The following is a 14960-nucleotide window of genomic DNA, read 5'->3' on the forward strand; positions in this document are numbered from 1 at the left end:
TCATTATTTACTTATGAAAAGGTGTAAATTTCTGTGCCGATTCTGGTCCCTGGGCCTTATGTTTGACACATCTGCTTCTTATTTTCTGGGTCTAGGATTCAAACACCAGTGAGTTAAACACAGCTGTAATGAAGTTGTTACAATTTTCTTCCAAAATCTGTCACCTTGCCTGGCGAATGTTGCCGTTTATCCCTTCTTGTATTCCTAAATTATCCAATTGATGATCTCCATTACCAAGTACACAAGCAACTAAAACTTAAACACTGCTGACAGTATCGAGTACACAGCTCAGATTTATTGACAGAAAGTTTGTAAATGTAGTGATACTTGATATTAAGCCAAGCTCAAATGAACAATCACGGGCCATACTCTCAAAGTTGAGGCAGATGAATTGCTGTTTGAAAATGACTGTCAGACAGATGACTGAATAAACTGAACTGCCATAAATTTGTTTAAATCTGCAGTACGATCATATGACGAGTAAAGCATAAGGAATGCGACAGGACCTGATTCTTTCATCGAGTCTCCTCATATTTTTTAACGTAAACCTTTCCGTTGTGTGAAACCTAAGCTCCATATCGTTGACTACAGGATTGCACATGCAAAGTGTTGTGCAATTTGCCTGCAGCAAACAGTTCCTAAGAAGAAACCCAATGTGATGACATGTAATCGAGGCTTCTCATTTTTCGCTCTTGCTGAAACCGTCCACTCTCATCCTGCGTGCAGCGTGCTGACTGCGAAAGCTGAAGCCCGGACCAGTAGTGATTGATGTGTAGTAACAATTAGCAGCAGGTTTGCACTGTTAGTGTAAAGAGACTGCTGAGCTTATAAATACTTGAGGAGAGGTTTATATTTCTGTGGCCGAGTAATCCTCTTAGTTCTGCAGTGTAATGCATACTGCCATTCATGGAATCCATCTGATGGAGTTCATCTGAGGAGCCGTGAATTCAGTCTTCTAGGTCTTCAGTGTGCAGATGATTGAATTTATTTTTTCTGATTGACACAAGGCTTATGTTACAGCCTGTGCCTGAATTGGAGAGAATACCTGATGGTGCATTTTGGGGGATTTAGATTTCAACTAAAAATCTATAGCTGAGAATGCTTTTAGGGGTACACAGACTTCAGAGTTTCTTCTGAATATAGTAGTGAAGTACTCTAAAACAGCGGCCCCCAACTTCTTTTGCCCCACGGACCGGTTTATGTTCGACAATATTTTCACGGTGTCGCTGATAAATACAACAAAATAAAACCAGTACCGGCAACAAAAAATATTTATTTATAACACACGAGAAAAGACACACGGAAGCTGAGTTAACGATAAAAATGATGAAAAATAATGATAAAAACCGATTAAAAAAACTATAAATTACCCACCTGAGCCTCAACTCTCGTGACCCGGTACCAAACGACTTACGGACCGGTACCAGTCTGTGGCCTGGGGGTTGGGGACCGCTGCTCTAAAATAAAAAAAAATGTATATTTCAAAACTGTGTGCATCTGTGTTTCTACTCCATGACTGATTCAAGTTAAACACAGGGCAACTCTGACGTGCACATCCGCTGGAGCTTGCTGGAAGTGAGAGTAAAGCAGGAAACACTTGCTTGAGTTTGCCGGTGCACAGGGTCAGCCTAATGATGACCTTCTCACTTGCACCGAAGTCTGTTCAGACATCATATTGAGAGTTCACAGTTGAGAGATCAGACCCTCCTGTCTATGAAAGGCCTGTCAGTCAGTTGCCTATTTACTTGTGTCTCTGAAAATGGCTGTAAGACCTAAAGAGTTAATCCACTGTGGTGGTGTGCAGAAGAAAAATAGATCCATAGTTCAGTAAATATTTGGACACAGTCTCATTCACCATCAGAGTTATGTCCCAGTAATATCTGTTCATCATCGTGGGGATATTAAAGACTGCTGCAGCCAGTCGCACAGTTCTCATTAGATGCCACATTTGTCATATGTGGAGTGATGGCAGCAATGACTCTGACGTGCAGTATGGTTTTCCATATGCACCATTATTCATTCTGCTGTCAGTGTCACATGCAGTTGAATCAGTTGGCTTATAAATGTCTTTAAAGATTGCAATTTTCTGTGCTGAGAGAATTTTAGGAGGCATTTTAGGATGCTTGGGTTTGTACTGAGAGGTTTTTAGCTGTTGCAGTTTCCTGACTGTGAGCTGACATGTGACTCCATGTTTTCCAGGACAGCGTGCCCCCGCCTCTCACTCCCCCTCGCGATTACATTCCACTTCACTGTATGGCGGCCAGATTTGGGAAGCTTCTTTCTGCGCCTTATGCATTTCCTCTTTTTCTGCTGATGTCTGGGCTGTGAGCATCTACAGTGTTTTGAGGGGAGTGTTCGGGAAGTTGTTTTTTTTTTTTTTTTCTTTGTCTTGGTGTACTTTCAGCTCAGAGAGCAGTTTTGCTCATAGGAAATTATTAAAAATAAATTGTGGGTTACTGAAGTTTATTAACATCCCTGTTTGCTGCTGCAGTTCTGCAGTTGTTCTTCATGAAGGCAACAAAAAAACTTTAGATTGTCACAATGCACCATAGTGTGACGTGTAACATTTAAAGTAGAATGCTTTACTGAGGATTTTTGGTATGGTTTGTCTTAATTTTTATGGGCTCTCTTTCTCACTCATTGTGTTCCACCAATGGGCTCTGAATGTTGATGTACCTGCCTGTACGCAAATACTCAAATGCACACAGTAACAGTGTAAAGAGCTGGATTAAGGCTGCTCTGCTACCCCAGAATTCTGTCACCAGTCCATAAAGCCACCCTGTGATCCCTCATGGCACACCTCCACACCAAGAGACAAAGCCACAAACAAAACACTGAAGTATGTGAGTGTACAGAACAAAGCGTGGGAGGTTTTATTTGGAGATGCCTTTGCTTTGACCTACTGTTGTGCTGAATTGTATTGTTCAGCCCATCTTCTCTTTGTTTCACTCTCCCTCTTTGGAAACCATGATGATAAACTTTATTTATCACCTGACACCACCACCTCCAGCCCCCTAAAGACAACATTTGTCTTGAGCCTTAATGAAGAGTTTTGACAGCTCATTAGATATCAGTAAAGAAAGTGTTTTGACCACCATTAGAATGGTTTCTGGGTTTTTCAGAGGGGAACTGTGTAGATCACCCTCACCAACGTCTGATGCAAACACAGCCTGAAATATGTCAGAAACTCCTATGTGGCTTTCAAGGGGTTAAGAGTTAACATGTGCTTACGTTTAGCTGGAAGTATTTACTGTATTTACTCAATTACCGAACAGAAATACAATTTTAACCAGCTACTATTTCACTCTGTTTCAGTTTTTACTCCATTCAATTTCTGTGGCATTATTCTGTCTGTAAAACTGATGATCAAAATAGACCCTTAAATATTTTTTTTGGCTTCATTACTTTGTCATATTTTGGATGTCTATAGATGGCTATAAATGGCAGACCAGTCAAATAGTGATTTTGACTTTAATTTTCACTGATTTCATGTCGGTAACTACTGCAGTTTGCAAGTATTTTGCCCAAAGCTTAGTTCTGTAAATGAATACAAATTTATTTAGCTTAACCTTTCTGTCCATAAGAAAATGTTCTTTTACCAGTTATCCCACAATACCTCAGATTTAGCCTGTTTAGGTCTGTTGAGACCAGTTTTAAAATGCTAAGTGTGTCATAAATAATGTGTTATTGCTTGTTTTTTTACTTTACAGTTGCTCATTTTGCTTTTCATCATAAATTAAGCATATTTATTTGGCAATACTCCTGCAGTGTTACACAGTGGGAAGCTGGTAGTGTGACCTGCTGCCTCAGATGCTGCAGTGGGTTGTCCAAGCAGCCTGCTGCCACTCGCAAAATGTATATTGACACAGGCTTCTGGAGTGAGTGGGAATTTGTGTTTGCTCTAAAAGATAGGCCTGTTTTCCTAATGGCTGAGCACATTTGCTTAATGCTTGTCAAATACATTCTTTACAGGCAGGCAAATTGACTCGGGTCACTCAACCTTCTTGCCATCATCAAAGCAAAACACGGACTGGAATGCCACCAAATTAACAGGCTCCATTTAGTAAAGTTTGGAGCTCAGACAAATGTTAAGCATGAAAGCTTGAATCATGTTTTAGAGGGTATGTTTCCACAAAGTAAGCACTGATGCTGGAATCTGAACTGGTTCGAATTTACAGAATAAGACATTCACTGTGTTGCATTCAAAATCGTATTGGGTCAGAAATAAAGTCATTCAGGCTTAGTTACGTGGATTTGAGATGATATGTTATGTTAGCCAAGAGCAGCGATGCAGTCAGTGTAACGCTTCTTATAGAGACTCATCTGCTTGTCTGCATAAATCCCATTTTCTGGATTCATACCTTAAAAAAAAGCTTTGTGTGAAATTGACGAATGCATCCCCTTTCTGTCAACTTGAGGTTATTTGCATCCATTATAATAAACATTTTATTTCAAGAGGGCATCAATGTGGAGAGTGGCATGTGGAGGGATTTTGCTGTGGAAGCTGGTACATCATTGGAGACCGAAAAAAATACTTAATTACTGCAACTTCTTGTCCTTTACAGGCTACCATCCAGTTTATACAATAGGAACACCATATATCCGAAATATCTAATGTAACATTGATCATTATATTGGCCTTGTTTATTTGATTTAGAGCTATCATTAACTCATTATGTTTAATTTGTGATGCAGTATTTAACTTGTATAAGTGCCTCTAACTTATAAATTGTGTTGTGGTAATTGTTCTACTAATATTAGCTTATAGATTGAGCATCCAGGTTGCTGGCTTGACAGCACTGATTCTCCATTGTCTGGGTATCAGCAGGACATTGGGATGTATTGATTGAAATTTCTTCTGTGGAGCCCACACCCAGTCTGCTGCAGTGTGCTGGCAGAGCTTCAAGCTGAGGTCTGTTTCTATCCAAGTGCAACTCTATATGTGAGTGCATGTCACTGCAAGTGATGGGGACCTTGTGGTCCAGTCGGCCCTGTTCCACGTTTGTCCACATGAAATGTTCTTACAGATGGTAAACTCAGTGAACACCTTTACAAGAGCGCTTCTCCTTATAAAAATCTAGCTTGCTAGCTTTGCTTTGCCTCATTTAGTGAACATAGGTGAAGCAGTTGCTGCTCCTTCATATCAGAGAGGCAAGACAGATGAAAATGACTGAAGAATCAAACACATTTGACTTTTGGGTATTTTGCTTAAACAGATGACACAAGAGTACAAATTAATGTGCTGGCCTTTCAGGTCTAGCTGCTAGAACAGTCATCTTAGAGATTTCTTGGCTAATTTCTTTTCAGACTCTTTATGAATATCATGATTGTAGTGGGTGCGGTGGTCAGTCTGATATTTGACTCAACAATCGGGTTTTGTTCCTCTATATGTTGGTGGAGTGACTCAGAGTTCTGAGCTAAATCTGTGGGCTGAGTGGAAGGAATGACGGCACTTCGTGACTATCAGACATCAGCTCCTTCTACTTCTGTAAAAATCAACACTGCAAAAAGCCTAAAGGGCTACTTAAAGCTAATGGCGAAGCTATCCTGTGTGTTTAATTTTAAACAGTCATGTTTTTACTCCCTTTGTAAAGATTTATTTTAAATCGTTTTAAACAAACTTGTGGTTTTGATCTACTTAAGTGCGCACTGTGGAAAATTCAACTTCTTGGAAGGCGAGTCATACTTTTGAATTTTTTTTTTAGAGAAGGTCATAAATGTTTTTTGTTCTTGGTCACATTATTTGGACACTTCTTGTTAAGTATATGTTTTTGATTTATGAAGCCACATAACTAAGTCATCACAGCTAAATAATGCTTTGATTTTAGGGTGTCTTTCAGAGCATTTGCGTGTGATAAGTGAGGTGTTTAAATACATTGGTCTGCTCGGACTTGCCCTGGTGACTAATACGGAGACAAGTGAATGCTCAAACTCATGGACAGTTCAGTAGAAACCCAGCAGGACCAAGTTGGTGTCAGTTTCTAAATTAAGCACTCTTGATACTGCATGTTTTCAAGCTGGTCGGTGTTTAACAGCTTGCAGTTTCACTAAGCTACTGCTGAGTTTTCTATAGATGAACCAAGCGTTGGAAATTTGTTTCCTGGTTTTCTAATTAAGTTGTTTCCACCTTAAGCTGATATGATCTGACATGACTACTTACTCATTTCATATTCACTAACTACGTGGCATGAATGGAAAACACCAGTTTGCTTTCCTAATTATCTTGAGTGTACGTCCACACTGTAGGCGTTATCTTGATTGAGGACTTGTTTCCTCATAGTTCACAAGTGAGCTGAAAAGTTCCTTTAAACTTCATGAGATTCCTTTTTGTCTCCCCCCCCACTGCACTATTGTTTACCAACGAATGTTCCAGTAACATTGGTGCTGAAACAAGAAGCTTCCTGGTCCCGTTGGTTCTTCCATCCTTTGTGGCCATTTTAAGTTTTAGGAAAGTCACTCGTGTGGCTTGTACTTCCACATTTAACTTTTTTCTAATGAAAATTGAGAACGCTCATGTAACGCAAGCCCAAAAATTCAAGGATTTTTTTGTTTTTAATGAAATGAAACTGTTTATGCTTTTGTAACAGTGTTTGAAAGGAACCTGCGATTTACAGGAAAAACAAGCCATTCGCAGCAGATAGTGACCTCACACCACAAAGTTGAGGCGTTTAGTTACACTGCAGAAGAATGTGGCTGAACTTGTTTTTGGAAGAATACAGAGAGGCAGACATTTATCATCGTTTTCTGTGTTTGCAAACGTGTATCTAGAATACATCTCATCAAAACCTTTTAAGTGATTACACGGATACGTCATAGATAAATTGACCAAACATTTCAACCATCACCATTTTTTTTTTTTTTTTTTTTTTAAGTCAGGCAGGATTTTAAAAACAATACACCACATTCCTATGTTTATAAATTAAAAAAGGTGATTTTTTTTTTTTTTTTTCTGAAAACCTTCATTCATCGCCTCTGTTGATCCAATTTTGGGACACACAAATAATAATTTGTGTAATTATAATTACACATAATCACAAAGGAGGCTGCTGCTTTTCAATCCTGTATCTTATTTGTTAATGGTCTTCAGTAACTCCGTTGGTTGGAAACACATTGCAGTATGAAGTCTCATAGAGCGATGCTACATTCATTAGTTTGCTTTGGGCTAGCTAAGAGGGGATTTGGCAGTTTAGTCACTAAACCCATTTGGATAATCAAATGTGTTTAAGGCACTTTGACAGTGCATCATTTTTGATTGTTGTTTTGTTTTAAAATCCTAAGATAAATGAAATGCTTGCAGTCCTGAGTTTTTTGGTTTTGTTTTGTTTATTGTAGTTTTCGCTTCTGAGCCCTTCCACAGATGTGCCAGCAGTGAAAATGGAGAATTCATTGACTGCTGTTATTGTTTTGAATAAGTTGTTCTCTGAGGTGTTTTGTCTGCTCTCTGTCTCATCCTCTTCCTGTTTAGTTTGTTGTGCTCTGGACATTTCATTGTGTTTTCGTTGTGGTTGTTCGGTTTTCTGTCCCCCATCGAACCGTCCACTATAGCAATATTGTAATTATAACCACTGGTGTACAAAAGTGAAACAGAACGTCTGCTGTTGCTTGTTGTATATGTTTGCCTGTTTGTTTGTTTTCATGGTGTGTGAGAGAAAGTGGAGGAGTAAGTGAAATCCGTAGAAACACAAATAAAGTGGGGGTGAGATGCCAGAGGAAGCCAGTCAGAGGAAGCTGACCACACACACATAAACACACAAAAACGTCTTTATTGCAGATAAGGAATGACTTGGCAGATCTCTGTGCCGACTCTCTGCTGAAGAAAACTAGTAAACAGGCTGCCACCCACTGAAGCATTTTCTTAAGGTCATGACTAGGAAGAAAATAGATCTGGTATGGTTTGACACTGACCTTTAGACCTCAGCGTGTTGATGGGTTTTGTATACTCAGATTGTCATGTTTTTCTTTGCACGAGCCTTCCATTGAAGCAGCAACTAAAACTTTTTTCAGGCTGTGTTGGCAGCTCTATCAATATACACACATAGGGTTTTATCGCACATTTCCGTGTCTTCTCTTTAGGTTAAATGTGAATCACAAAGTCTGGCCTTAAATCTTTGCATGCTCTCTGCATGGGAATTGGATACATTAGCTTGTGCATATCCTGCTTGTTATTGTTCGATCCACCCAATTTCCTGAATTTTTGTTTGGGGTCTCATTTTCCAAAAACCGTGAAATAAGGGAGAATTGCTTGCTTACACAACCTGAGGATACACCAGTCTACAACTTATGGAACAGCAAGGGAAATGAATTTGTAATTTCAAGTTTCAGTAGAGTTTATGATTTGCTTCTGTCTAAAGGATCCCATTTTTCCCCTTGACTCATCTTCTCTGATTGAGAGAAGTTTGTTTTATGAGAGATGACTGTAATAACAGAGGTGTCCTGGAGAGCACTGATTATTTTTCTATTACGCCTGCCTTTCATCTCCATCGCTGTGACTAATGCGCACTTCCTTCTTAGTAATACAGGAGTTTCTGATTGAGCCAAATACTTCAGTCATGCATTGTTATGATCAAAAGGCCACTGCGTTTTCTCTGACTTTATACTTTATACTGCTTTATCGCAAAAGGTGATATAATTCATGTCTGTCCATAAAATGTAAAGCTGAAGCAAGCAGCTGGTCAGTGTAGCTTAAAGAATACACAGACTGCAGTTCCTATAATGTGCTGGTTTTGCTGCCCTCCAAGCTATCCGAGAGACCATGTCCTGGGTATATCCTGGGCCCTCTTTTCAGTTGGACATGCCTAAAACACCTCACCTACGAAGTGGATCAGGCATCTAAATTTGCTGACCAACATACCCCTTTCAATGTGTGTATATATACAGTATGTAGTGCTTTTCTACTCCACCTGAGCACTTTCCCCCCCAGTTTTTTTGCAAATACTTTCTTTCCAGCATTCACACACATTCATACTCCAATGGATGCATCGGAGAGCAACTTGGGGTTAGTATCTTGCCCAAGGATATTTGCCATGCAGATTGGACCACTAGTTTTATCTGTGATCTCATTCTTTCGCTCACCCACAGCTTCTGGTCATAGATAGGGTGGGAATGTAGATTGACCAGTAGAACAACATCTTTATTTTCATTACAACAGACCTGTAAAGTGTCTGAATCACTGCAAAGGCCCCTGCGATCATTCTATCCCTTTGCTGCTTAACTTCTCCCTCCTCCACTTGGCTTGAAAGAAAGGGGAAAACATAGGGGGGAGCGCTTGGGAATTTTTGCCAAATCTGCCATCATGCAGATCTGAACGGCACCGATTAAAATGTTACATGTTTGTTTGATATTATCTGTAAAAATGTGGGTTTTCCAGTTAGGCTCTCTGCCCACGTATGTCCCCAAATGTTGTCAAACTATTGCTTTAAAACCAGCTCACCCATCGATAGTGATACTTTTTATGGCATATTGGTGATTGAAATGTCACATTTCTCAATATTATGCTTAAACAGTATTTCACAATTTGAAAAAGGTGAAATGACAAATCTCGTAACACCCTTGATTTCTTAGGATGTCACTCCCACTTTGTGAACTGCTGCTTTGGTTCATTTAATACAGTGGAAATGTGTTATCCACCCAGTGACCCAGTCCTTCATACTGTGAAACATGATTTATAAGGTTACCTCACTGTTGATTGAATGAAAGAATTTGGCCACCAGACAAAGTAAACATAATTTCTTCGCGTTTGCTTTGCCTCTTCGGTTCAGTTACTGTGGAACATGTGACCGAAACACACTAATCATTGTAGTTATACTGTAAGAAGATATGTTTATGTGGTAAAAATGTGTCAATTTTGCACTGAATTTTAAATGTAATACTGATCATCTTATTTTTCCAAGCTGGAAAAACATCCCAGAACCAGTGGCCCTTTGCAAATGTTACGCAAATACTTGATCACAGTCTGACGTTCCTTGTTTTTAACCTATAGGTCGACTTGTGATAATCATCGACCTTTTGCATAAAAACTACAAGTTGTTACCAAAGGGTGGGACACAGAGTTAGTCAGGATAAACTGATAAGACTCCAGTTTCAACTAAATGTGAAGCTGAAATTGTCTGAGATAGCAAAGTTTTCAAAAAACGCAAGCTAACAACTGCTGGAATTCTGGCAGTCAATTCAAGCTTGAGTTGCACAACCTGCCAATCTTCACATCTATATTGCTCATTTCAGTAGACCATCAGATTTGCTCCTGTGGGTGTTTGTAATGGTGGGGATTTATGGAACACGTAGTATGTGATAGTAGGATCCAGAGGAATGTTATAAAAAGCTCCCTTATAGGAGAAGACCAAACAAAAGGTTTCTGATTGTTCTGTACAAAATTAATACATTATTTTTGCAACTAAAAAGAAGTTTGTTCATTACTGATTAATTGGACACTCATTTTCTTAACTGGGCAATGAATGATTAGGTGTATAAAATATCTCAAAGTGGTGATAAATCACTTTGTCCACTATAATTTTTTCCAAGTTGACGACATCACATTACATCATTTTCAACTCCAGAAATGTTCAGTCCAAAAAATCCAAAGACAAGTAACCAAGTCTTTGCAATGCAGACAGTACAGACAGTAAAAAAATAATAAAGCCATCAAATGATTAAAAAATATATCAAAAATGTTTTCAATTGATTAAGGTGATCATTTGACTAGAAGATAAAGCTTTGTAAACATAAACCTCTTGCCAGTCAAAACATATTCATATTGCAGTAGTAAATAAACACATTGTCTGTAAATGCTACTGAGGCCGCATTGAGCCCACAGTCTGGAAACAAATCTGACCATATAGATGTGAAGTATCCTGCACCACCCAAGCAAAAAGACAGCATTAGATTTAAATGGATTACAGCAGCCTCGGTCAGGTGCTGAATAGGGGGTAACTGCAGCTATTAAACCACAGCTTGCTAGCATCAACACTCTGAACTTTTTAGTATGCGGATGTTAGCGTTTAGCTCAACTCCCTTTATACTGCCTGAGGTGACAAGTATCCAAACAAGTTTTTATTCTTGTTCACTCATACTATCCATCGCTCCTTTATGTACGGTCATGCACATTTATTTTCTTTATTACACAGAGGTGAAAAGCCCTTTAAAGGTTTTACGGTGACAGTTAAACCTGTACACATCCTACCTCAAACACTTTTTTGCACATTGTTTTGACAGTTGCAGCCGCTGCCAGTACCCACATCCCACCGTGCTTTCACTTAGCTGGTGGCTGCAGATCTCCCCTGTGGTTAAACAGCCGCTGTGGCCACAGTCCGCTGTGCCCAGCAAAGCTTTAGGTGTGAGACTGCAAGGTTCATGATTATGAATTGGTCTCTGGAGAGCTTTATCTGCCCACACACACTGCGACACACACTGGGTCAAGTCAGCTGCTCTTTCACTTCATGTTTACATCCTGTCCACATAGTGTGGTTGATGAGTTGGCCTGGTAGTAAGGTCCGAAAAGGATATGAATCTGCACAGGATGAATGAGCAATACTACACTGACTCACAGAGAACACTGAGTTATTTTCTCTGTAGCTGCTGGAAAAGAAGGAATGCAGAACATTTGGTGACATGTCCCTAAATGAATTTGTAGTACGACAGAAGAATGCTCTTTTCATGCCATTGCCCATTTGATTGAGGCACTTTGAAATTCAGACAAAGAGCGGCTCTGTGTATTTTGGGGCCATGCTGTCACATGACCTCTAAACACAATCCAGTGTGGAAATGTACTTGTAGCCCCTAAGCAGTTGTTGACTTGCTAAAAGATAATCCCTTTGTGAGTCAAATGAAGCACTCTTTTGTCTCTACTCTATCTGAGAAGCTAGCGTGACCCCCTCCATTCATTCAAATTACTTCCAACTTTCTCTACAGACTCTACATCCTCTCCTCTCCTCAAGAAGCAGCCAATGAAATCATCCTCATTATGTTAAGTTGAATGGTTTTTTTTGACAAAAATAGTATCGGGTACTTTACTATAGTGGATATTGAAATAGAAATGAAATTAATCAGATTCATGAGCCTTTTTAAAAATATTGGAAAGAATAGCCTTATAGCTCATCTACATTATTTAGGGATACACTACACTATAATTTTAGGTCTGACAGGAGGGTTTTTTGGGTTTTTTTACAAGTTATTAAAAATCCACACTGGTGTTGGGGTGGAAAAATGTTATAGTAGTACAATACTGCAAGTGAGAGTGCATGAATTTTTGGTGTCAAAATATCAATCAACATGACAGGACATTTGATATATTAGAAGTAGGAAACAGGAACCACTGGAAACTTAAAGCTTAGGTGTGGTGTGGTGACCAGAGATTATGGGAACTACTGCAAAAACATCAGGGAGGTACTGAGTTAAACTACGTTTGAGGAAAGTGATTGACATGATGAGTGTATGGCATTGCTTGAGAAAGGAATAGGTGCGAAATGGAAATTAGGCTTACCTACACAATCAAGTCTGGAATGTTTGCATCAAGTCTACGGATAGTGAGTGAAAAGGCTTCAGATATTAATATATTTCAAATGGCAATGAGTTAGATCCCAACTAAGTTATCGGTAGCTATTTGCTAGTCTACTGGTATCAACGTTTATATCAATCTTCTATCAGAATATCGGATTTTCAAATCGCCAAATATCGGTATCGTCATCGGTCTTAAAAATCCTATATCAGCTGGGTTCATTAGAGAATTGTGGTAAATCGAAATTACCATTGGTTTCTACACTACACAAATAGTCACCAACCAAATACTGAGTTCCAGCAATAGAAAGTAAATGAATTTTAAAGACACAGTTTAAGAGACTTCATTTAAATGGTTTCCTCATAGTTAAATTCTGTAGAGTGTTTGTGCTTTACTTACTAAAGCATAACATCATCCCTGTGGCATCCTCCCTGTCTGTGCTCCCCGTAATGACTTTGACCGAGCCTGTATTTGGACACATTACACCCAGAACACACTGGCACCATCTCAAGTCTGTCATTGGGCTGCCTTTGGCTCAGTTTATGGTCTGAAGCCAAGAATAATGTTGTTGACCTAGTGGAGTCACTGAAACAGTGCGAATCATGTCTGTACAAACAGCTTTAGTCATGATGCATCTTTGAGCCGTGGAAGTGGAAGGAAAAAAAGAGCTACCCAGAAAAAACCACTCTGCGCTATAAATCTTTTACGTATTATATGCTTGTTATTGTTTATTTGGTTTCAGCCCTTGTTACCTCAGCTTGCCTTCCTGCCCTCTTGAGCTTAAGTTACTGACTTAGATTTCCAAGAATAACTGTTGACACCTCCCATACGAGAAGGTTGGAGAACATATTTGCATTATTGTGGGCTGTTTGTGTAGGTGGAAAGCGCAAGAGTGCAGTAAAATATTTGCATTTGAGACCAAGTTTCTGAAACCAGAATTTGTCTTGTTGCTAATTTTACATTGGTGTCTGTTAGGGAGAAAAACTGTTTACACCCTGATTATTATACAGATGGATTTTCTCTGTTGGCATGTTACTGTAGATTGCTGTTTGCTGCTGCTGTAACTCAGGAAATTCTTGTGATTATGTAAGCCTATTGTGACAAATATTTATGGTAATGTATTCTTAGAAATTGAAATGTTTGGAAGTAGCACAGTGATTTAATGATAGCTGGCTCTTACTGATGACTTATTCACTCTATTTTGCGTTTATACATTGGAACTTAATGTCCACGGTGAGAAACTCCTTCCCTGGAGGTCAATTATAACTCATCTCTTCTGCTGGGAGATTTGTGTTTTATTACCGTTGATATGGAGCTAGCCAAGTTTAGAAAGACTACAATCTTTAGGTTGTAAAAATGTCGTCTTCAACGATATTCGTCTTTTCTTTTACATAGACCAGGTGGATGAACACACAGTGCCTGAAATATTTTTCAGTGTTTTTAGTTTTTCCACATCCTACTTCCTGCCAGCCCAACACAAAAAAAGCACTGAAAGGTCCAATACCTGACCTGTCTGCTCACTCTGAAAGCAGCATGAGTGCTTTTGGGTTCGGTTTTTATTGGCTATCTACTTTCCAGTAGGAAGCTTGTACTACTCCGGAGCGCTGAGTGATGTTAGTCTGTCCTCGTCTGACCTGGAGTTCCTGAAGCAGGCAGGTTAGCCAGTTCAGAGACAGACAAAGTGGTGAACAACATGCCAGCTCCTCTGGAAGGCGTCACATTTCGAAATCCACATTCTGGGATGCGGAGTGATACAGTCACTGTTTAGTTTGACCCCGTTTGCTCATTTCTTTGTCCAGACAGTGGAGTTAAATGTTTTTCCACTGTGTCTGCCTTTTTAATGATTTCTTCTGCCTTATGAGTCACAGACAAGAGGCAAGTTTGTAGCTTTGATCCAGAGGTTTGAGCCAGTGTCAGCCGGTAATAGAGGCCAACTAAGTTCTCTATCACCACGATTCTCAAAAGCATCTAAATGGGTTGTTGTTCGTAGACTTCAGTGGGACAGAGCCTAACCTTTAGATACTTTTAGACAGAAAGTGTTGGTCTGATTAAGAGATGTTCAGTTTATCTGGACTGACTTATCTGTCTCTGCAGTATATGTACCAAAATGATTTAACTTCAGCTAGTACACCTTGTGTGCATTGTTCCTGGAGGAAACTGCATGCCGTAAATTAATTGTCACTGACTCATTTCTCAAGGAGCCGTGACTAGAAAAACCTCACCTTGTGATGCTTCGCCGTGTTGGTTGTTTACGGCTGGAAAAGGTAGTTGTGCCCTGAAGTTTTCATCTGTATTGCATAGCAACAGCCTTATTGGTAACACGATAGCCTACCCTGGACCAAAACAATATATTTTTCAAATGCAGGAGAAATTTTGTGATGGATGAAGCTCTTAAATTTGTGGATTACGATTAGCCTGAAGCCAAGTAATTTTGCACATTAGCTTGGCGTTAGCTGTCTCCTTGCATGTT

General features: G+C 39.4%; 1 protein-coding gene across 6 annotated transcripts in view; it reads left to right on the plus strand.

Annotated features, from left to right (window-relative positions):
• myo9aa (myosin IXAa) overlaps positions 1-14960 on the plus strand; it is a 97560-nt gene that overhangs the window by 35984 nt on the left and 46616 nt on the right. The window lies entirely within an intron of this gene.

The sequence above is a fragment of the Copadichromis virginalis genome, linkage group LG1 (genome assembly GCF_057382275.1).
Source record: "Copadichromis virginalis isolate Kocher_CV1m ecotype Utaka linkage group LG1, C_Virginalis_male_GT1.1, whole genome shotgun sequence".
In the NCBI taxonomy this organism is placed as follows: domain Eukaryota; kingdom Metazoa; phylum Chordata; class Actinopteri; order Cichliformes; family Cichlidae; genus Copadichromis; species Copadichromis virginalis.